We start from the raw sequence: 22255 nt of genomic DNA on the forward strand, positions 1-22255 counted from the left end.
CCTTCCCCCATCGTCGGGAGACTCCAACAAGATGTCAACACCTCCAGGGTGTGGATGTGGCACCTCAGCCCCATCACTGCAAAGCAAAGGAGAGAGGGGTTCCAGGACCGCGGCTGAGTCACAACGGGTAGGGAACACATGCCAAAGCCAGCTCTCTTTTATGACTTCCTATTTCAGCTAACAGCACCAAATTTCTTTAAGAAATGAAAATGGATCTGCATCTTCATTCACACACGATCAGTGGCCAAACTCCATAGATAGTGACTGGCAATCATCCCTTCTTTCCCGGCCTGTCTCGGGGACTGTGAGGCACAGCTCTGAAGTAAATTAGCTCACCTTGAGCCTGATGTAAAAAGAAAGAAAGAAATTAACTAACTTCTGGTTGCACTTCAGTTACATTTGTGTCCAATCAATGCACAATATGGAAATATTAAATAATAATTCTAAAATTAATTTAATAGTAAAGTATTAAAAGGAGCTAGAAGAACCTTATTACTAATTTGAAAGACCTCTAGGGGTGCTTGGGTGGCTTAGTAGGTTAGGTTCCTTGGTTTCAGCTCAGGTCCTGGGATAGAGCCCCATGTTGGGCTCTAAACTGGGCAAGGAGCCTGCTTAAGAGTCCCTCTCTCTCCTTCTTCCTCTGCTCCTCCCCTGTCCCCCAACCCCCTTGCTCTCTCAATCAATCAATCAATCAATCGATCACCAACCTCTAATGGGACAGAGAAATACTATCCTACATTATCCTGTCTACCAAGCTAGCAAACTGCTAAATGTCTGTTGCAATGCCCGTTGTTTCATGACTCATTTTCCAGAGGATGATCCAGTGTCTCCTGTTCCCTGTGAAGCACAGGTGTCTGCAAGTTTTTCAAATGCTCTTTGCATGTAGCTTGGTCCCAAGGCTACAATTTCCGAAGACGGCCACAATGATGTCTCCCATAGCACATGCTTTTTCCCCCTTAAAGGATGTGACCTTGACACTTCTTTGATCAAGCCAGCAGGTTCCACCACTGGACTCTGGGCAGACTTTGTGACAGTCCTGACCAACAAAGTGGCTGAGCTGATGCTGTGAGGCCCCTGAGACTAGATGATGCCATAAGAGCATCATGCATTCCGATGTGGCTGTCTGGGGACACCTGCTCTGGGAACCCAGCTGCCATGTTGTGAGGGAAGCCCAAATGAGCCCGCCAGGTTCTTACGGTTTTAGCAAAGTTCCTTTGCATCTAGCCTTGTCTCACCTTTATTTGAGCCATGGGTTGTTTTGTACACAGATGTGGCTGTACTCATGATAATCCCAACAACAAGAGGGTTATTTTCTACTTCTCTCAGAGTAACTTAATAGCTTCAGACCATCTTCAGCTATATCTCTGCAAGTTGAAATCAGTTGGAGACACAGGAGAAGAAAAGAATTTGGCCTGCTCTGATCTCTTTCGTTTCACAAAGGAGAGAAAGAATCTGGTAACATTTTAGTTAGCTTTTTCATCTATTTTTAATTATATAAGCAAAACAAGTGCATTTTAAAGCAATTCCGGGGGTTTCTGGGTGGCTCAGTGAGTTAAGCATCTGCCTTTGGCTCAGGTCATGATCTCAGGGTTCTGGGATCTAGTTCTGCATCAGGCTCCCTGTTCAGCGGAGTATCTGTTTCTCCCTCTGCCTCTGTGCCTCATGTACTCTTTCTCACACGTGCACACGCACACAAAAATACATTTTTAAAAACTCTTTTAAAAGAATAAAGCAATTCCAAGATACACAAAAGCATCCTAGACAAAGCTAGTGTTCCCTTGAACACCCACCCCTCACTTGTCCCTGCTCTCTTAACCACTTGACATGATCTCTTCAGGTCTCTCATGCTTGATCACATGCATGTGTTCCCATAGAAAATACTTAAATTGTGATTAAACTATGTCATCTCATTCTGTGTGGAGTTTTTTTTGAAAACATATAAACTTAATGATATGATTGAGGTTGTTCTGCATGTCCCTCTTTATTTTTTAGCCACACTCAAACTCCCTACACTCCAGAGTACCTTCCCTGCTTTCAGCAGCACTTCCTCCTGTGTGAGGGGTCAGGGTGTCAAATGTCTTATTTATGTAACAGACTGCATTTCTGTTTCTTGTTCTCCTTTCAGTTTTGCATTTATTTGGGGCCATTTCTGATTGGTTAAGAGTAAATGTCTAATTTTGTTACATTTTCCTGCAACCAAATATCTTTTGCATATTTTCTGTTGGGTGTGTAGGGTTATTTCCTTCATATAGAACAGTTTTTGTTACAACGTGAGGAATATTTTTTATCACATCTTATAGTTGGTTATTACAGAAAAGCTATTTATTTTAATCTATCCATTTTTATCCATCACCTTGCTAAATTTGGGAGTAAGGGTTAATATTAATGAAATCTAAAGATCAGATAGTGGTAATCTTAAGGGATATATTATAATATAATGTATAATACATCCATCTTGTTTTCTTGATTTTGGTAGATATTTTACAGTTGGTTAGGAGGAAGCCATTGTTTGTAAAAAATACATACTGAAATATTATGGGAGTGATGCAGTGTCATGCCCTCAATTTTTTTTTTTTTAATTTTTATTTATTTATGATAGTCACAGAGAGATAGAGAGAGAGGCAGAGACACAGGCAGAGGGAGAAGCAGGCTCCATGCACCGGGAGCCTGACGTGGGATTCAATCCCGGGTCTCCAGGATCGCGCCCTGGGCCAAAGGCAGGCGCCAAACCGCTGTGCCACCCAGGGATCCCCATGCCCTCAATTTATTCTAAACAGCTCAGGAAACATATTTTGTGGTATGTACTATTATTTGCAATTTTGTGTAAGCTTAAAAAAATTTTTTTGACGGATCCTGCCACAGGTTTATTTGTACAAGTAGCACAGAAGGACACCAGGCCCATGCAGACAGAAGCCCAGGGGTCATACCAGTCCTTCCATCCTCACACTGGCAGGCAGAAGCCTCTACACTGGAACCTTTGTGGCAGCCTGGGCACCTTTGGGAGCCTGCACTGCAGGAGTAGGAGCAGGAGCCGGAGCCAGGGTTGCACCTGCAGCCTCGGCCTCAGTTTGAGCCTTGGCCTTGGCCTTTGGCCAGCAGAGCCTGAGACATTTAGAAATGTGGGCATGAGCACATTTCCTGAGCTTAGGGTGAGTGATGTAGGCAAATCGATTGAGCTTGTGGCTGCTGCCCTTTGGGATCTTGGGCTTAACCTCCTTGGGCTTAACAAGGGCCTTGATAGCCTCAGCATGTGCAGTCATGGCCTTGGCATTGCTGGCCTGCATCTTCTTCAGGCCCTTCTTGTGCTTCTTGGCAAAGCGCATGTTCCTTAAGAACTTGGGGTCTACCCCCTTAAGAGATTTGTATCTTTGTGACCAGGGTTTCTTGATGCCATTTCTGTGCCATTTTCATGACTGATTATGCATGGTGTGGTTCTTGGACTTGGCCATGTCTGCACCAAAGCCACAGCTCCCCAAGTGCTTCCAACTGCAAGAGAAAAAGAGACAGCTTAAAAATTTTTTAAGTTTATTTAGAAAGCACTTGGAAATGCCTGCTTCCAAAAAAGTGAAGATTTAGAAGATAGCCACAAAATCTTTTAGCCAAGAGATTTTTGAATACATGCAACTGTGATTCTTGTCAAGTCAGAAAAGCAGACACGTCTGCTGGTGAAAAGGTACTAGCTAGCTCAGCACTGTCTACACCCTCCTGTTGGGCAGGTAGTGATGGTTCCAGATCCATGTGCCCCATCATCTCAGGTGAAGCTGTTAGCTCTGCTAGGCATGCCTTCTTGTCTCCTTCTTTCTTGGCTGCCTATTACACTCGACTTTTCTGGAAGCTTGAATCCCACAGTCAGCTGCCAAGTAAAATTATTGTGTTCTGGTCCCAGATGAACTTTTTCAGAAACAATTTACCAATGCTCTTCCAGGGCAGGGGCTAGACAACTGACTTTCTGAGTCCCTTCCAATTCTGTGATTCTGGATATAAAAATTAGGTAATGAGTACCCTGGGGATATGAACTCCTGTCAGCTGCTTCGCCTCCCCCATCCACCTGCTCCGAGCAAGGGGCTGGACTGGGTGGAGAACGTCACGGGTAACCCAAGTCAGCCTTCCGGGCAGTGGATTAAAGGGAAGCCTTTAAATACTACCAGCTGTCGCCTTCTCAGGCAGTTTCTGGGAACAGGTCTACTTAGTTCAAGCAATATTTTGGGATTTTCCTTAGGAATACTCAATTAAGAAATACCAAATGCCAGTTTCATGAATCAGTTCAGTCACATTCAGAATTTGATGCCTTTCATACACATTAGAGAAACCGAATATACAAATGGACAATGGCCAGAACGTATATAAAAATAGAACTTTGACCACAACCTGCAGCAGCCTGCCCAGGAAACCAACCCCTTATCTATAATAAACAACCCAGACAGCCAACCTGCTGTGAGTCAGACCTACAGTCACCAGAGGGCCATCTCTAGTGACAATCCCAGAGAGTGGCCAGTAACTTCTGGAACAATCAGCCCCACATGTCCAGGGCTTGATCAATAACTGACAGCTTCCCTCACTCGGGTCCCTGATTCCAACTCTGGACCAACCAGAGAAAGCCAAGTATGAGCCTGGAACCAATCACATAGGACTCCAGCTCCTGGTCACCCCTTCCAGTGCCCTCAGACCAGCAGCTGCCTCCACCAGGGCACACAAGCGCTGTCCCCTTGTCCAGTATAAGCGCTCCCCTCCCCTGCCTGCCTCGTCTCTCCCAATCACAAGTGATGGCAGCCGACACTCTGCTACATAGCTGGCTCTGAATAATCAGCCTTTGCTTTTCTCATTTGGATAGAGTTTATTTCCCCAATATTTTAAGGTATTTAAACCCACACATTATCCCACTTGATCCTCATATAACCCATAAGAAGGGTGGAGCAGGCACCCTTCCGTGTCCTTAAAGACACAAAACTTCAAAGGACCCACCTGAAGATGCCCAAGGTCAGGCTCAACACCAGAATTAGGTCATCTGGTTTTTCAACTCCTTGACATGCATTATTACTTATTATTGTTACCTTATATCCTGAGGCTAACTGAAAATAAGGTTCTTAAAGATAAGTTAGTCAGTGATTTTTAAAGTTTTCATTGGATTTTGTACAGGGTTTTTAACTCCATCAAAAATCCCTTCCTGACACTGTGCCAGTAGAATAACCCAGTTCCCCTCACCTCCCTGAGTCACAGGGAAACATGAGTAAAGACCACCCAGAAATTCAGAGAAGGACATTGTTGACAAGACTACTCCCCAGTTCTACTGGAGTCCTGCCTCCCACCAAGCCCTGAAGTTCACCGAGATTCTTCAACGAGCACATGTGCTCTGACCTCCAACTTGGCCATGGATCTCCACCATCCAGCCACGAGCTGAAACTCCTCTGTCCTGCAAAGAAAGCTGTCCTGTTGAGGGCTGAATGCATATGCATATTCTATGCTATCCTCTGTGCCAGGGATACTCAAATGTGTAAACTGTCCCTCCTGTCATTAAATTCAGCTTAACAGGTGACAAAATATAATCATTATAGTACATTAGACCCAGGCATCCTGCCATCTGAGAACACATAGGTTTTCATCGATGGGCTTATAGGGCTGTAAAACCCAAACTGCAGGTGATATTTGCTGTTAATATGCATTTTCTGGAAAGAAATCCCATTATATTTGGTAAAGGACAATTTTTTAAAAGTAAAATCAATACTATCGTATACAGTATAAAATGAACACATGTCAAATATTTTGTTTAATTTATTAATTAATGAGGGAAGCAGTAAGATGTTGAAGAAAATTTTGAGGAAGAATTTAACAAAAATTTAAGGTGCTGCACATTTATAGTAGTAAAAGAATAATGATGCAAAACTGGCAAAACTAACCAGTATCTACAGGATAATAATCAACAGCACTCTACCTAACAGAATTTTCATTTATAAGAATAAAAATTATCTGCATTCTCTCAGTTTTCTATATAAATAACAGAGTTATAAGAGCACCTGGGTGGTGCAGTCAGTTAATCCCTTGACTCTTGATTTCTGCTCAGGTCATGATCCCAGGGTATTGAGATTGAGTCCCATGTCTGGCTCTGCACCTAGTGTGGAGTCTGCTTGAGATTCTCTCTCTCCCTCTCCCTCTGCCCCTCCGGCTCATGCTCGCACGCGCTCTCTCTCTCTCTCTCTCTCTCTCTCAAATAAATAATTAAAACATTTTAAAAATAAATAAATAAATAAAATATAGAGTTGTAAAATAGCTCAAAGCCAATAGATGTTGGGATAACCTGGTTGGTGAAGTAGACGGGTACCCACTAATCCTGCTTTTATTTTTTCCCCATTTCAAAGTCTTTCTGAATCTTTTCTAACAGTCCTCCTTGTGATCATAATAATATCAAAGATTACTTCTAATCAGAAAATAAGGTTGGTCTCATTAGGTTTGGCATGATTGTTTACATAATTGTTGCAAGAGTGTTATTTTGCCTTATCAACAGTCTATGGTAAGAACAAATCACAAATTCAAAACCTTCCACGGAAGAAAGAACCAGGTCCAGATGATTTCACTGATGAATTCTATCAAAATTTAAGAAAGAAATGATAGCATTTCTGCACAATATCTTCCATTCTATAAGGTCAGCATCACCATAATACCAAAGCCAGACAAAGACATTACAAGAAGGGAAAACTGTAGACCAATATATTCTGATGAACACAGATGCACAAATCCCCCCCCCCCAAAAAAAAAATATTGGCAAGCAAATCTAACAATGTATAAAAAAAAACTATATACCAGAGGCAAGTGGGATTTATTCCAGGTACACAAGGGTGGTTCAAAATTCAAAAATCTATCAATATAGTCTTTTACATCAACAGAGCTAAAGGAGCAAAATCATATGATCCTATCCATTAATGCAGAAAATAACTCCATTGGCAAGTCTGGTGTGTATCCCCCATTGAAAGCCATTGGCTTGGGAGATGCTAGATTCAAATTAAAGGCTGTGGACAATCAACATTTTAGATAATGTCTGAAACTTGGCTGATAACAGTAGACTATTGTCGCCTGTTATCCCAGAACTCCAACCAAGGTGGGAGGACTGGACAGCATTATAGGACACTGTGGACACCGAGGTATTGAAAAATTCTCAGGGACTGCCCATGAAGCCTTCCATTTCTGAAATACGTATATTGATGAATTATATTTCATCTATATGAACTTAACCCAAGCAAGGCTCTCTTCTGCTTTTATCATTCCTCCCATGAAACTGAAAGAATTTCCATGTACAGCGCAACCAGAGGGTGTGGCATGGAGAATCTTACAACCGTGCCCCCAGAAAAATGAAGCCTGAGAAATTTCACAAAAACACTGAGTTAGAGAAAACCGTACTTACCTCCTGACCAATGAGTGCCTGCCAAGAGTCTGTCTCCAACCTCAAGCCAGGGAACTCCTGGCTGGGACTTGGGGTAGACGCCTCCTCTTTGCACTCCCATCCACGAATGCAGCCACCCAGGACCTTCCACAGACTCCTTGCCACTTGCTCCAAGCATGCGTCTCGCCAACTGCAATCCCTCTGCTGTTCCTGAATGAACGCAGCGTCTGGTCATTCGAGTTTGTCTCAGTTTACCCCTTTATTTGGGTTGACAAAACTTTACAGTGGTGGTGACTGTGGAGAGAAAAATGATGCTTCATTGGAAAACTATAGCACACCCTCGGGGCCATTAAATGCTAGTCCTATTGATTCTCTTCAAGGTTTGTTACATTTCCATAAACTGGACTGTGCACGCCTGAGACTTACACAATGTTATATAGCTCAATAAAGCTGAGCTGGATCCCAAATTCTAATTTCCTACAATATCTCACTACCACTCTCCAATGTTTCCAATTTTTCTCCCACCTTTCTGTCTTGGAACCACTAAAAATTAAAACTGCTTTTTTTCTGAAGCCTTGAAAGTAGGAGCTGGACAACTTGATATAAACTTCAGAGAGGCACTGCAACAGCTCACGTTTAGACAACCTTCCCAGTGGTTGCTGTGTGGGGAACTTCTGATGACATCACCAGGGACATTTAAAAAACTGCAAACCAGGAAAACCTGTCAGATTGCCACCACCTGCCCTCTCTCCATCTGAAGATGCTTTGAGCCTAAAGCCTAGAAATCTCCAATGTTTGCCTGCTGGCCTCAGAAGCTGACTCTACAGTTTGTTCTAACCATTAACCTTTGTTTTTATTTGTTTCCATTCAAACGCCAAGGACATTGAGTCTGTTTCAGTGGGTACGGGATGATCTACTCTGAACACAAATCTTCTTGGGAAAGTTTCAAATGGGAGAATGATAGTGCTCAGAACAAGCTACTCCAAAATACATCAGCATGGCCTACTGACTCAAGCTGAAGGAGTTTGAGAAAATGGACATGGAGGAAGGGCACTCTGACCTCTACCCACCTCACCCTTATCTCCTGAAACAGGTCATAGGACCCTCATGGAAGAGGTACCCTCCTTATACACAGAAGAAAGGCATGTCCATATGTCTGAAGACAAAGGGATGCCAAAAATCCTAACAAGCAGACCTCACTGTTCCCCACAGGTCACTACTCTCCCCTCCTATGCCTACACCTGTCCTATTCCTCTACCACTGCCCACTCCTCATCCAACCCAGCATAAAGCACTCAGCAAACGGTGTCTTCTTGACTTTGTTTCCTTATGCTGTCTTCTGTTGCACATAAAATTTCTCTTGAATAGATTTGTATGCTTTTCTCCCGTTAATCTGTGTCCGTTGGTTTAATTTTCAGACCCATCAAGGAAACATAAGAGAGTCAAAGAAAACCGTTTCTTCCCCTACCAGAGCCAGTGTAACCACTGCTGTAGCCCAGAGCTTCCCAAATTTATTGTGCACGTGTATCTCCTGGAGAGCTGGTGCAGATACAGATTCTAATTCAAGAGATCCAAGCCAGGCCCCAAGACTGCATCTCTAATAAGCTTCCAGGAGATGCTGTGGACATAGACAAAGTATCTGCAGGACTGAAGAAGGACCAGAACACAAAACAGGAGCAAGTAGACGGGATCTCCAAGGCCCAGCCATCCTCCTACTCCTTCCCAGTCACAGACCCTGAGTGCCACCCTCCCTTCCCTACACACGGCAGGACTCAGCTCCCTTCCCGACATGATGTCACAGGTCCCCGGACATTCCACAGTATCCTGGAGACCAAGGCGGGTGAAGCTCAGGACCTTCAGGGGAAGGTCTTCCTCCTTCGGCTGGAGGGAACATGACAGGGAACAGAGGAGTGACCATGTTTGTCCTGCTGCTGTCCTGCTGGCACGAAGCCAACCTCCATCCAGTAAGAATATTTTCAGGTACCGTCACAGGTGGATTGTCACTGCGGCAGAAAACGCTCACCTCCCTGGGGCCGAATCGGCGCCACAGCTTCTCCCTGGGGTCCTTCCCTACCTGCCCAATTATCATTTATTTCTGGGGAAGAACGGAGTGGAGTGCCTTGAACAGTTTTCTATCTTTGAAGCCCCTTCAAAAATCCAGAACTCCTTGGGAGAGGAACATGCACAATCATTTTTATTGTGGAAAATCTCTAACTTACCCAAAGTCGAGGAACAGTCCAGAGAACCCACACCCTCAGTTTCAGTTACACGCAGGCTGCCATCCCGCACGTTCTGCGACACCCGCTGTGTCGTTCCCGGGAGTCTGGTGCCCCGTCCAACCCGCCCCATCGTCCACGTAAACCTGTCCCTGCTGAGGTAAGGCAGACATGCAAGGTGGCCGTAGCTGGTCCCCGCGGTCCCCGTCACATGCGGGCCGGCCCCCGCGGGCCCCGGGCTAGGTCCTGCCACCCCGGCCCCTCCTCGTGCTGGATCCGAGGGGCCCGGAGGCCGGGACCGGATGCGACTCTGTGCCTCGCAGGCCGCGGGGACACAGGGCAGCAGGAAGGGGGGTGCTCCGGGACCTCCCCTCTTCCCGCCAGGAAGCTCCGTGCTCAGGCCACCTGCCCCCTCTCCCACCTCCATCAGGGGGCACTGAGGATGGAAGGAAAGAGGCCGTGGTGGGCCCCCAGCCCCAGCTCCCAGGGGCACGCGCGGGCCCTGGAGGGTCACCCGAATGGTTTGTGCGGTGCCTGGGAGCAGGAGCACGGGGCCACACTGGCCTCCCGCCCTGGCCGGGCCCACGCCTGCCCAGGGGACAGCTGGCCCGCACTCCCACCTTCCTTTTCTGAATGAAACAGTTCCAAGGCACTGAGGAAGATCAGGTCCTCTGTGGGGCCGTGGACACAAAGGGTCTGTGACGGGCAGAACACTGCCCCAGGTTCTGAGCCATTGCACACGTCCCTCCAGCCCTCCCTGCTCACAAGTCACCTGCCAGCGGCCCCCAGGGCGGATGGACGAGCGCTCCTGCGACAGCCCCAGCCAGCCTGCCCCCCACACCTGCTCCGCTAGCTAGTCCAGATGGGAGACCCCAGGGCCATCGGGGCTCCTCGGCTGGGAAGGCCAGCTAAGGGCCGTCTCTAGACCGTTCCCGGAAAGTGAACATTGGGGTTCCTTGTGTGCTCGCAGCCGGGGCGCAGGGGCGCACGAGCACCCGGCTCCGGGCCCCACACAGACCGGCTTCGGCCACTGGCCGCTGACAAAAGCCCCAGGCAGAGAGGCAGTGGTGGTGACGCAGGACGGGAGCTTGTCTGGGGGAGCCGACCCCAGGAAGACAGCCGCCTCGCGTCTCCGTCTCCAAAGCGCTGAAAACACGGCAGGTTTCTATGAGGGCACATGGGCCAGAGGCTGGTGGCGGCGGGCAGGTGCGGGCAGGTGTGGGGGACAGTCAGGCGGGCCTGGGGGTCAGGCCCTGGCAGGGTCCCGCTGGCTCCGGGCAGGCCTGACGCAGGAGGGTCAGGCGCTTTGCTCCCCGCACCTGTGCCTGAGTGAAGAGACGAGCCGGAAAAGCTCGAGGTCCAGGCCGAGGTACTTAAGTTCCCGTCATGCTTCCGGGGCCTTCCCGCTTCCTCGGGCACCACGGGCTCGGGCTGTCGGCCCCACGGGTCGGCCTGGCCCCCGGGAGAGACGGGGGGCGGCAGCCACGGGGCTGGTTCGCCTCGTTTGCCCCAAATTAGCCAGAGCACAACTGCAGGGGTCGCAGTGAGCCCCTCCCGATGGCCAGGCTGGGCACTGTGCGAATGTGGACAAGGAGTGTCAGGGCATCCTGGTAACCCCGGCGCCGGCGTGTTGAAGCCCAGAGACTGTCCATCGGGGGTGACGACAGGCGAAACACGGCACAGCAGCCACAGTTGACGACGCACTTTAAAACCCGTGCGGATATCCTAAAACATAAATATTTTTCTGCACGCGCTTACTGGCTGACTCGCACAATACTTCCATTATAATTACGGGACAGACACAAAATGAAAAGAATATTTTTAACAAAGTGCTTGCAGACGCAGCTGTACCCATTCTTAATGACTCATTAATGCCTCATCCAAAGAGAACTGTACTTTTGTTTGCTTCGTTTAGGGAAGGTCAGCACACTGGGAAGCGATTGTCATCTCAGCGCAGACCTTTTTACATAGATTTCCTGCATTGTTCTGAGCCCTGCGCTGCAGATGAGTCCATTGGTATGCAGATTGTCCATCATTAAAACCATTTGAAAATCAGCGTCGTCATTGGTTTACTGTTGGAACCCTAGAGTCTACAGACGCCGCTTGCATGCTCTGTGCGGCCTGCACCGTGGCCCTGCCCGGGGTCCTGGCCCTGCCCTCTCCCCTCTGGTAGCCTAGGGGCTGGACTCTTAAGAGGCTGACCTTGACCTCGAGCGGAGGACACGGACCAGGACACCCCTGTTCTGAGCCAGAAGAGCGGGAGGGAGCCCCTGGCTGGCGCTGCTGCGGGGAAACCCGCCCTCAGTAACGCGCACCGCAGGGTCCCGGCGAGGCTGTTCAGGGCAGGGAGGCCTGCAAGGCTGGAAGTCAGGTGTCCCGGGATCCCACGAGGTCTGTGGTCTGGCCCGGCCAGCTCACCCGTGGGACTCCGTGTCTTTCCTGTAGGCAGACCGCCCGGAACCGCTCTGCTTACAAAGGGGAGAGCTGGTGACCGTCTCTCTGGGATCCCCTCCAAGCGGGGAACCCCAACAGGAGCAGCAGTCTGCAATCCCCGTTCCCCAAATCCTATCCCTAAGCTTCCGAGGCACTTGCTGTTGGAACCGGTCAGAAAGGAGGCAGCAGTGTGCTTTTTACAAAAGGACCTGTGTGTCCCTGTGGGTTGGCTGTCCTTGTTGTGCCCAAGAGCGCGATTCCGAGAAACCACCAAGGAGCCGACACCGAGGGCTCGACCTCGAGCAAGCACACGAGGGTTTATTTACAAGCTCGAGCTTGGGTCTGTTGGACCCTGGCTCACGGGTGCCAACGTGTCCCGGTGGACGCCCCAGAGACTCAGACCCCAGACAGGCAGATGCAATTAGCAAGAGGGTTTATTGGACGTTTGCGCAAACGGGCTCTCCGCCTCCGAGGAGGAAGAGAGCCCCGATTAGCAATTACAGGTATCTTTTAAAGGTAAAAGAAAAAAAAAACCGCTTAAAGACCAAAGAACCGCGGGAGTCACATAGCATCCAGGTTGATTTCTCAGAAGGTCAACATGAACCTATTCAGGGACATTCCAATCAGGGTGTGGGGGGAAATGGTTTTCTTATCACAAACAGAATGCTTTTTGTTGCTAAAACTTCAGGAAGGCACCTGGATGGGCTGCCTCTGGATTAGGGCTGATCCTACTTACAGGGGGGCGGTTTCTTCAGGGTCCAAGTATACTCCACACAGCAGAGCAGGGGCTTGGACCCCGAAGTGGGTTACAGCTGGGTTTTTTATGGGCTGGTCTAGGGGATTTTCAGAAGGGGTGGAGGAAAAAAATTTTTTTTTCTTTCCAATACGGGGAAAGGGTGGGGGAGTTTCTTAAGATCTGATAGGGGATCCTCTGCAGAGGTCATTCTGAGCTTTATTGTCTTTCTGATATGGGATTCCCTGCCTAGGGCATTCTGCAGTTTTTCCTGTAAAGTTCAGCTCTTACTCCCAGGGGCCTAAGATCGCTGTACTTGTGCTAATGCTAAACTTGAGATCCAATGGCCTTAATTTTTCTCGGCCTCCACATCCTCTGAACAGTTGCAAGAGCGCCATCCCGTGAGCCAGGATGTTTGCTCCCTTCTGAGGGACAACGGTGCCCGTGAGCACTGCCCAAGACAGCAGGAGTCCCAGCACAGGGCACGTCAGTCCCTCCAAACACAGCCAAGCTTGCCAGCCACTCTCCAGATGAGAACCAGGGCCTGGGAACCCCTTCCCCAGCAGCAGGCTGGCGGGTGCCGCAAAGCTGAAACTATTTCGAGAAGTCAGTGCAAATCCAATGAATTGTTAAACTAATAGGTATTTATTCCCCCCACAGGTCCAAGTACTGTACTGCCACCAAATTTAAGAATTTTGGACGACGATGTGGCTGGAGTATTTGGTAAGGAACCTCTTCACATCAGATATCTGGTCTGTATTTGGAAGAGTGGGTTGCGGTACAAAGGAGAGGGGTGTGTTTTGGTTTGAAGCTAGAATCACCTTCCTGTGGCCCTGCACCAGTGTGCGTTAGACAGCCTTAAAAACAGTATGTGCAGGTTAGGTAATCCTAACCCCGTGCCGGACCTGGCCGGCAACCGCTAGGCAGGTGAACTGGCCCGGCAAGATGGGAGCACCACCAGGTCTAGGAGTGGTGCTGGCGAATACTCCCAAGTTCCTGGCAGGTCTGGCGGTCTCGGTACCTGCAAGATTATGGTCCAACACCAGCACCCACTCCATCCGCGGGCCGGCCACCCAAGGTCCCGACTGCCTGCATGAAAGAAAGGATTGAGTCAAGGAGATTTCTGATGACGTTGTGGGGATCAACTAAAGCCAGAAGGGGAACTGAGGCTCCTGCCCCTCCAACCCCTGTTCTCCTGGGTGGAGAGCAGGAAGCCGTGAAAGTGAGACATCGTGTCTCTGGAGACACGTGAGATCAGCAGAGGCTGTTGATTCAGAGCGTCTTGCAGCTGGGCGTGGGCCAGGCCACTGTCACATGCATGTGGCAGAGACTCAGGCAGGTGGGAGGGAGAGCTCAGGGTGGTGCAGGGACAGCTGGGGCTCGGGGGCTGGGGGAGTTGCTGGTGCAGGGACAGCTGGGGATTCCTGGGGCAGGTGCTGGTGCAAGGATGGCTAAGGGGGTCCTGGGGCAGGTGCTGGGGCAGGGACGGCTGAGGGGGGCCCTGGGGCAGGTGCTGGTGCAGGGACGGCTGGGGGGCCTGAGGCAGGTACTGGTGCAGGGATAGCTGAGGGGGGCCCTGGGGCAGGTGCTGGTGCAGGGACAGCTGAGGCGTTCCCTGGGGCAGGTGCTGGTGCAGGGATGGTTGGTGGGGGGCCCTGGGCAGGTGCTGGGATATAGCTCAGGGGTGCTCTGAGGGAGGCACTGACCAGAGGATGGCTCAGATGTGCCCTGGTGGCATGATGGGTTGGGGGTACCTCCACCATGGTCCCAAGCTGTGCAAGTGCTTTCCACGCACACTGCTTTATGTGACCCTCCTAACAAGCCTGAGGAGATAAACACAGACCCATTTCACAGATGAGAAAACAGGTCCCAAGAGGAAGTTGCCTGGATCATGGTCCATTGAGAGCAAAACCAGACACGGGCCCTGTCTGTCCAACACCAAATCCGGTGCTCTTACGTTAAAAGCTTCCTAGGAGAGGTGGGAAAGATGCAAAGGGAGAAAGCAACACCATCTTATTCAGAAATCAGGAGAGAGGGTGCACTGACACGGGACAGCCTGGGGAAAGTCTCAGAGGGGACGGAACGATGGGGGTCTGCAGCGGGGGCCAAGCTTCTGGTATCGTGTCTTTGGGGACAGTGTTTACCCTGCCGGGGTACCTGGATAGTCTCAGGTTTTCAGAAATTGTGGAGGGGGCAGGCATCACCCACCCCAGACAAGGTTCTTTAGAAGCCAAACAGCATCTGCACAGGGCATCTGGGTCCCTGCTTCTAGTCGCTGCTTCACACGCTGCAGTAGGTCCCCGTGGGGCAAAAGGGTCGTGGTCCTTCCTGTACCTCTGGCTTTAACATGTCCTTGTGTGCTTTTCCCAAGATGAAATTCTAGTCCAAGAGATATTGGATCCAAGCAATTCATCACTGCTTGTAACACAAAAGCTACTATCAAAATCAAGAACTTTGAAGAAAGAAAGCAAGTATACATTTCTAAACCTACAATTGCGTGTGTCCCCGGGTCTGTGGTGGTGGAGACACAATCCCATCATTCTGCCTTTAGGCAGAATCATTCTTTAGGGGCAACTACATCTGAGACAAAGCAAATGAAGGGGAAAGAAACAGTTGTCCCAAACCATTTCTAGGACCTCCCCGAGACTGAGGAGTTTGAGCCTGGGCTGGTGGAGACGAGTTCCCTTTATTTTGGGGTGGTCTCTGGGGTGCACACACAAGCAAGGTCTTGTGCTCCAGCTGCAAGTCAGGCTCAGCCACCACAGGCACACGGGGCCCATGAAACAGGCACTTTCCACTGCCAGCACCCTGACGCGTGCCTAAGCCTCCTGAGACGGGCGCGGTGACCAGGACCCCGTTCCACGGGGATAGAACTAAGGTCAGAAGGACTCGCCCAAGGCCCCCCAGCCAGTAGTGAGCCAAGATAAGGACGTGCTTTTCTGAAGTGCAGCTTCGTGGTGTTCAGCACCCACCGAGGCCAGTAAACAGCATGCAGAGAACCGAGGCAGAGGGTCTGGGTGACACCTGCTCAGGGGACACAGGGATCACAATCTACATGTGGTGCACACACTGCACCCAGGGGCAGGGAAGTTCAGCCTCGCCCCAGGACGGTGCTTCCAGAGGTCAACTCCAGTTCCTGGGATCAGCATCACCCATGGTCTGCCGCGGCCCACCTGGCGGGGTTCGAGGGGGTCAGATGATGCCTGTGCACTTGCCAAAGCCCATTTCCAGTAGGACTCAAAAACTCCAGTAGCATTCCATAAAATACAGGGTGGGCCCAAAGGTCCGTATATGTGTAATCAAAAAATCATTTCCTTATTTTTTCCATGTTCTTCATCAAAGATACCCACACTGACAAGGGGTTTAAGACGGATATTAATAAGAAGTATCATGAAAAGGAATTATCTTCTGAGAATAAAGACGTGTCTTCCCTGAATGGTAAATGCACCCTGGTGATCGCCCTCCTGGGCTGAGAACCTAGTGGGGAGGATGGAGGCGCCAGGCAGATGCAGATGGGGACCCCGTTATGGAGGATGGAAGTGCGGCTGGGGAGGGAGGCTGCTTCACTGAACCCAGTTGGGCAGGTTTCCCGTCTCTGTAGAGGAACCTCCAGCCCCACCGCGCGGTGACTCTGACCCTGGAAAAGCAGGGCAAGGCCCAGCAGGCAGGTGGCCGCCTGGGTGGGGGGAGGGGGTGCTGCCACACTGCCCGCCCCAGCCAAACTCCAGCTGGGTCAGAGCCCCTCCCGGGGGTGTGCAGGAAGAGCCAGCATCCCCTCAGGGAGACCCCCAGGAGCGGGGCAAAGCGCCCCTCCAGCAGCAGGGTTTGCTGACATGAATTCCGGTGTGCCAAGGCTCCGCGGTGGAGGAGCTAGCACCCCCGGGGAAGACAGATCTTTTCTTTAAAGATTGTGGGAAAGAAAGGTCGCCCGTGTAGCTCGTGGGATACCTGCCCTGTGAGGCGTCTCTGCGGGCCCTGAGGTGGGACGAGGTCCTGGGTACCAGGCACAGGGGAGGGGGGCCGGCTCACAAACTTATTCCCAGGCCCCATAGAGCATCTCTGCAGGGGGAGGACCCTGGGACCTGCATCTCAGTCCAGCCTTGGGCGCTAGCCTCTGCTGTTTAGAAGGATGGAGAGAGAGAGTAGGATGCTTATTCAAGAACGAAATCTAAGCCCTTGGATTTGTCCCACCTCTTGAATTCCGCAAAGTGCCTAATGGTCATAAATTGAATCTAGCCAGACACCTTTTTAGCAGGGGGCCTGCATGAGGAGTCGATAAGGGCGGGTGTGTAGCAGAGGACAGACCATGAGCTTCTGTGGCCTCAGGAATACACTCTACCTGCATCACACCTGTGGGACTTACTGGAGAAGGAGGAGGAGATAGGAACAGGCAGGAAAATATGAACTGGCCAAGAATGAGAGCCAGGGTGAAGGGATGGAGTCTGGGGCATGGGATCAGAGAAACCAGTAGCCTGCCGGGATCCTGGAGCCCAGCCCCAACCTCAGCGGGACCATGAAATCCCACCACTGCAGTGTGTGCGTGGGCAGCTGCAGATGGCACTGCAGACCACCACTGCGCTCCCCCCTGACCTCGGCTGCACCCTGAGGCCCACCCCTCTCTGCAGGCTCCTGAGCTGTGGGCACACATGCCACTTCCCTCTGGGCCGCAAGGCAAACACCACGATTTAACCTAACAGCCTCCTCCCTACACTGGCAACAGCTTCAGGTGGCAGAAGTGGTCCGTGCCTTGCCTCGCTAGAGAGTACTGTTCAGATGGAGACACTGAGGCACAGCTCAGTTAAGGTACTGCCCATATCATGTGGTAGGCTGGAGGTAGGTTAGGAACCAGCACCCAGGCAGTTTGATCGAGGTGATGAGAGGAGGTAGCTGGAGTTTTTGAGAAGAGAAAAAGCCTTGGCCTTCCAAGGCTCAAGGCTCAATCGAAGCCTGAGTGGGAACTCCTAGTAGGGTGGGGTGGCCCCGGAAGATAGCTGATGAGCCAGTCGGCCCAGGAGGGGCGTGCCACGGGGTACAGAGGCTGTCTCCGAGCTGGCCATCCTGGGAAGAGTGCCATCCTGTCTTGGGGTCCAGGCACAATAGCTGTCTCCCCCTCCCTGACCTGAGGCCTCCTGGCTACAGAGGGGCCAGGAGGCAAATCGCTGAGCAGATGAAGTGCCCCGTCCTCAGCAAAGTTGAACACCTCAATAAAGATATCTGTTTGCACACTGGTGCAGATAGGCAGATTGTCTCCGGCTGCTTACGTGTGGAGGTGGGTTGGGACTGCTGTGTATGCGTGTGTGTGTGTGTGTGTGTGCACGCTCACGTGCAGATCACACCAAGGGTGCAGGAGCCAGGGCCGGCATGTCTGGTAATAGGAAAGCAATGGGACGGGTAAAACATGGACAATTCGACATTTAAAACAGTTCCATGGTGAAATCATTTTAGACTTACAACAAACCTGAGAAAGTAGTACAAAAAGTTTCCTGTGTTCCTTCTGCCTAGCTTTTCCCAGTGGTAACATCTTACGTAACTTGAGTACAGTTACTAAAACCAGGACGTTTACATTGATGCAGCCCTTCCCAGTAACCTACAGACCTGATCCAAATTTTGCCTATTATCTTCTGGGGCGGAGGGGCTCCAGGTTCCATCCAGATGCCACACGGCAGTTCCCCATCTGTCTGTATGTTCTCCAGCCTGGTCTGTCTTTGTCATTCATGACCTTGGAGAGTGCTGGAGAGTGCTGGCCAGCTACTTCATCGAATCTCTTTCAATTTCAGATTGTCTGAATTCTCCCCATGACTAGATTCAGGTTACACATTTGGGGCAAGAATGTTAAAGGATCAAGGCTATGCCTTCCTCCGTGTGTCCCATGAGGACGTGCATGATGTAGACATAGCTCATTCCTTGGAGTGTCTACTTTGGTCACTTATTCTAGGTACTTATTCCAGCTTTCTCCATAATCATGTTGATTTTTTTCCACTTGTAAATAATTAGTATTTTGTGGGGAGGTATTCAGACTGTAAAAATATCCTATTTTCACCACCATATTTTTACCCCGAATTTAGCATCCATTGCTTCTTACCTGCAAAAATTATGACTGTAGTATTTGCCAAAAGGTGATTTTTCTCATTCCTTCCGCATTTGTAAGGAAGAGCTGTACCTTCTCAGGTCTTTATTGACTTTATTCCATTATGTTTAGATCAGTGTAAACGTACAGGGCTATATATTGGGTTCAATGGGTCATTCACTGTGTTACAAACCACTAGTATTATGTATTTTGTCTCTCGGATTTTATTGTTTGGAATTCAACATGTTGCCATTGCTTCTGAGAATGTCTTAACTTTTTACATTGCAAGATGTTCCAGGCCCCTCGCACACTCCTCCTGCCCCAGGCCTGGGAGCAGCCAGGTCTACACGGAGCCCTGGTCCCCCGTAACACAGAGAGGGAGTTAGAAGCCAAGGTCAGGGCTAGACATGTTTGCTGTTCTGGTGTGGCATTTGTGTCCAGGCCCTCTCAGTGGACAGAGACGGGAAAGATGTGTATGGGCACAGATCTGCGTTTCTATAGCTGCTGGCTCAGATGTTGGGCACCATGAATTCCAACAGATTCCAGTGATCCCAGACCTCAAGGATCATGGTACCTCCTTCCTGTCCTTTATGAGAAACCTGGCTGTCATGTACCACCAGAGTCAATCCATTGGCTTGGTCCCAGGAAACATGGAAGTAGCTGAGGAATTGCTGACGCAGGCCCATCTCATGAAAACCAGATTTTACTAACTAGTAGCAGACCAGATTTGGGGATGACTTTCATCTTCAGCCTTACAATATACAGTCAGACCCTTGTTTCCCAAGTTCCTTTCTTTGCACCCTCTCTGGTGTGGTTCTATTATTTACTTGTACTGTTGTTTTAGGTCCCTTTTCACCATGGTTGATTTTACTTAGGTATTTTGGAGTATATGAAACGTGACTATGATTCTAATACAAAAAGTCACATACCCAAAAGTACTGCCTCCCCTTGTTCCTCTAACATGCTCCCATCCCCCTACTGTCCTCCTATTGCCTCACCTCCTGCAGGGACTAGCCTCATCCTTTCCTGGCTTTTCCTTCCCATACTTCCTTGGGCATGAATAAGCAGGTCCATGTACCTGTTTCTTTTTTTGTACAGGATTACTCTGTTTACTGTTTTGTATCATATGACTTCCTCTTAAATGTTCTTAACCCACTTCACTGAGGTATGATAGAGTGTATTTTCTTATAACCTGTTTTCCATGCATGAAAGGCAGCCTACTGTAGATATTTTGCACTCTTCTTTCTTAGCCTAACAATATTGTAGTTTTTAGCCTAACAGTATTGTAGAGCATTCCAGTTCATAGAAGACTTCCTCATGATTATTCAGTTCATAGAAGACTTCCTCATGATTAGTTTTTACAGTTGTATGGTTCTGTCCCACTGTCCTACACGTGGGCATTCATGTCATCTCAAATACTTTGCCAACAGCGCCATAAATGGATGATTCTCACATATGTATTTTCATATTGTTGGATTTGTATCTTCAAGGTAGAAATCCAAATGCAGAATGCTGAGTAAAGATGAGTGTGTATGTCATTGCTTTTGAGTTCCCCAATAACCCACAGGAGGTTGTGCCTGTTTTCACTCCTGCCACTGGTGTGTGTAAGAGCCTGCTTCCCTGACGCCTTGATGACAGAATAAGTCATCATACTTTTTCAGCTTTGACAACCCAATAGGTGAGAAATGATATTTCAGAGTTGTTCTCATTCATGTTTCTGTAAATATAAACGAGTTGGAGCATCTTCTCATGTCTACGGGTCATTTTAGTATATTTTTTGTGAATTATCTGTTATCTTTTCCTCGTTTCTCTATTCTTTAATGTTTAAGAGTGTTTTATGTATCAGGGATACTAGTCTCTTGTCTGTGTTATATGTTGCTAATATTTTCTTCCAGTGAGTCAATTGTCTATTGACGTTGCCTGAAAATTTAGAAATACGGGTTCATGGGCACTTAGTCCTTTTTGCATGGGCACAGTCCTTTTTGCTGAGAAGGAAATTTCTAGGATTCTGGCATCGACACTGCTGAGACACTTGGTAGAAGCAAATGCAAAAGTGTGATGAAGGAGCATGCCTTTACCCAGGCCCTGCATGGTGTTCTCAGCCAAAAGCCCTGCCAGAGGTGAGCCTATGATTCCCGTGCAGAATGTAAAGGGACAACACATTATGATGAGAGGAAAAGTAGCAAGTAACAGAATAACCTCAGAAAAGACAGAATAAGTGTGTTTCAAAACTTTTGATTCTCCTTAGAAGAAAGCTGCTAAGAACATTGTTCCCACTCTAACAATGAAAAAAAGACAAATAACAAGACCATGGCTTCTCTTGAGCTCAGAGAGAGCTGAAGTCAGAAGGCAACCAGGTAGGTTGAGTTCCCACAAGACACAAGCATCTCCATGGAGGGATGGGACACAGGTCCATGTCAGCTTTGACAGAGCCCAGGAAAGACAGGTGGCTACCATGCAAGTGGGTAAAAAGAAATAAATTAAAGCTTGGCTAATTTTTAGAGGCCAAGTGTGAGCTGCACATCAGTTTGGAATAGCTGGGCCCCAGACTCAGGATCTTGGACCAGTTCTCTACCTCTTTTCCACAGGTGTCTGCTGAGATCAGGGGGCAGGGCAGGGCAGGAGACCAGAGCAAGACCCTTAGCCATGCACTAGATGACTGGATGCTGCTGGAGCCCACGCAGGAAGTCTACCCACCTCCCAGATTCTTCTAACCTAGCTGCTGGGAGAGGGTGGCATGTCCCTGAACCCTATAGGGTACAGGCAAATACTCCCTGAATCTACCCTCTGTCTCAGACAGAGGAGTTGCAAAGACTCACACCCTTAGGACCCAAGCAAAGATTCATTGATGTTGGAGGGTCCAAGAATTAAGACCCTCTACCTTTCGGAAATGAACTAGAAAATGTCTTGGGCCTAACACAGCACATAATGCTATGGAAGTAAGATCTTGAGTAGAAGCAGAGGAAGTGTGCGTCCATGGCTCCTTTCAGACCTCTGTGGAAAGCAGTTGGCCCTTTGTCATTGAGTCTGACCTTGGCTGTAAGTTTCTCATAGACATGCTTCATCAGGCTGGAAGGTTCCTCATTAGTCTTATTCTGCTGGGAGTTTTTGTCAACTGCTTTTTCTGTATATATTGAAATGATTGGACAGTTCCTTTTCTTCATTATGTTAAAATGGTGAATTACACTGACTTTTAGATGCTAAACCAACCTTGCATTCCTGCGATAAGGCCTATCAGGTCATGATGTGTCATCCATGTTAGTTTTGGTTGCTCTATAGTTTTTGTTTTGTTCTACTGAACTTGCAAAGATTTGCTAAGTATTTTTCACCTGTATTCAAATATTGCTAAGGATCTTGCATCTGTATTCATAAGAAATATTGGTCTGTCATTCTTTCACATAATATCATGGTCACGTTTGGTAAGAGGCTTGCCTC

General features: G+C 49.0%; 1 pseudogene; it reads right to left on the minus strand.

The window, feature by feature from the left end:
- Window positions 1-2963: 2963 nt before the first annotated feature.
- LOC121477175 lies at window positions 2964-3449 on the minus strand (annotated as a pseudogene).
- Between the last annotated feature and the right edge of the window lie 18806 nt (window positions 3450-22255).

The sequence above is a fragment of the Vulpes lagopus genome, chromosome 16 (genome assembly GCF_018345385.1).
Source record: "Vulpes lagopus strain Blue_001 chromosome 16, ASM1834538v1, whole genome shotgun sequence".
NCBI lineage: Eukaryota > Metazoa > Chordata > Mammalia > Carnivora > Canidae > Vulpes > Vulpes lagopus.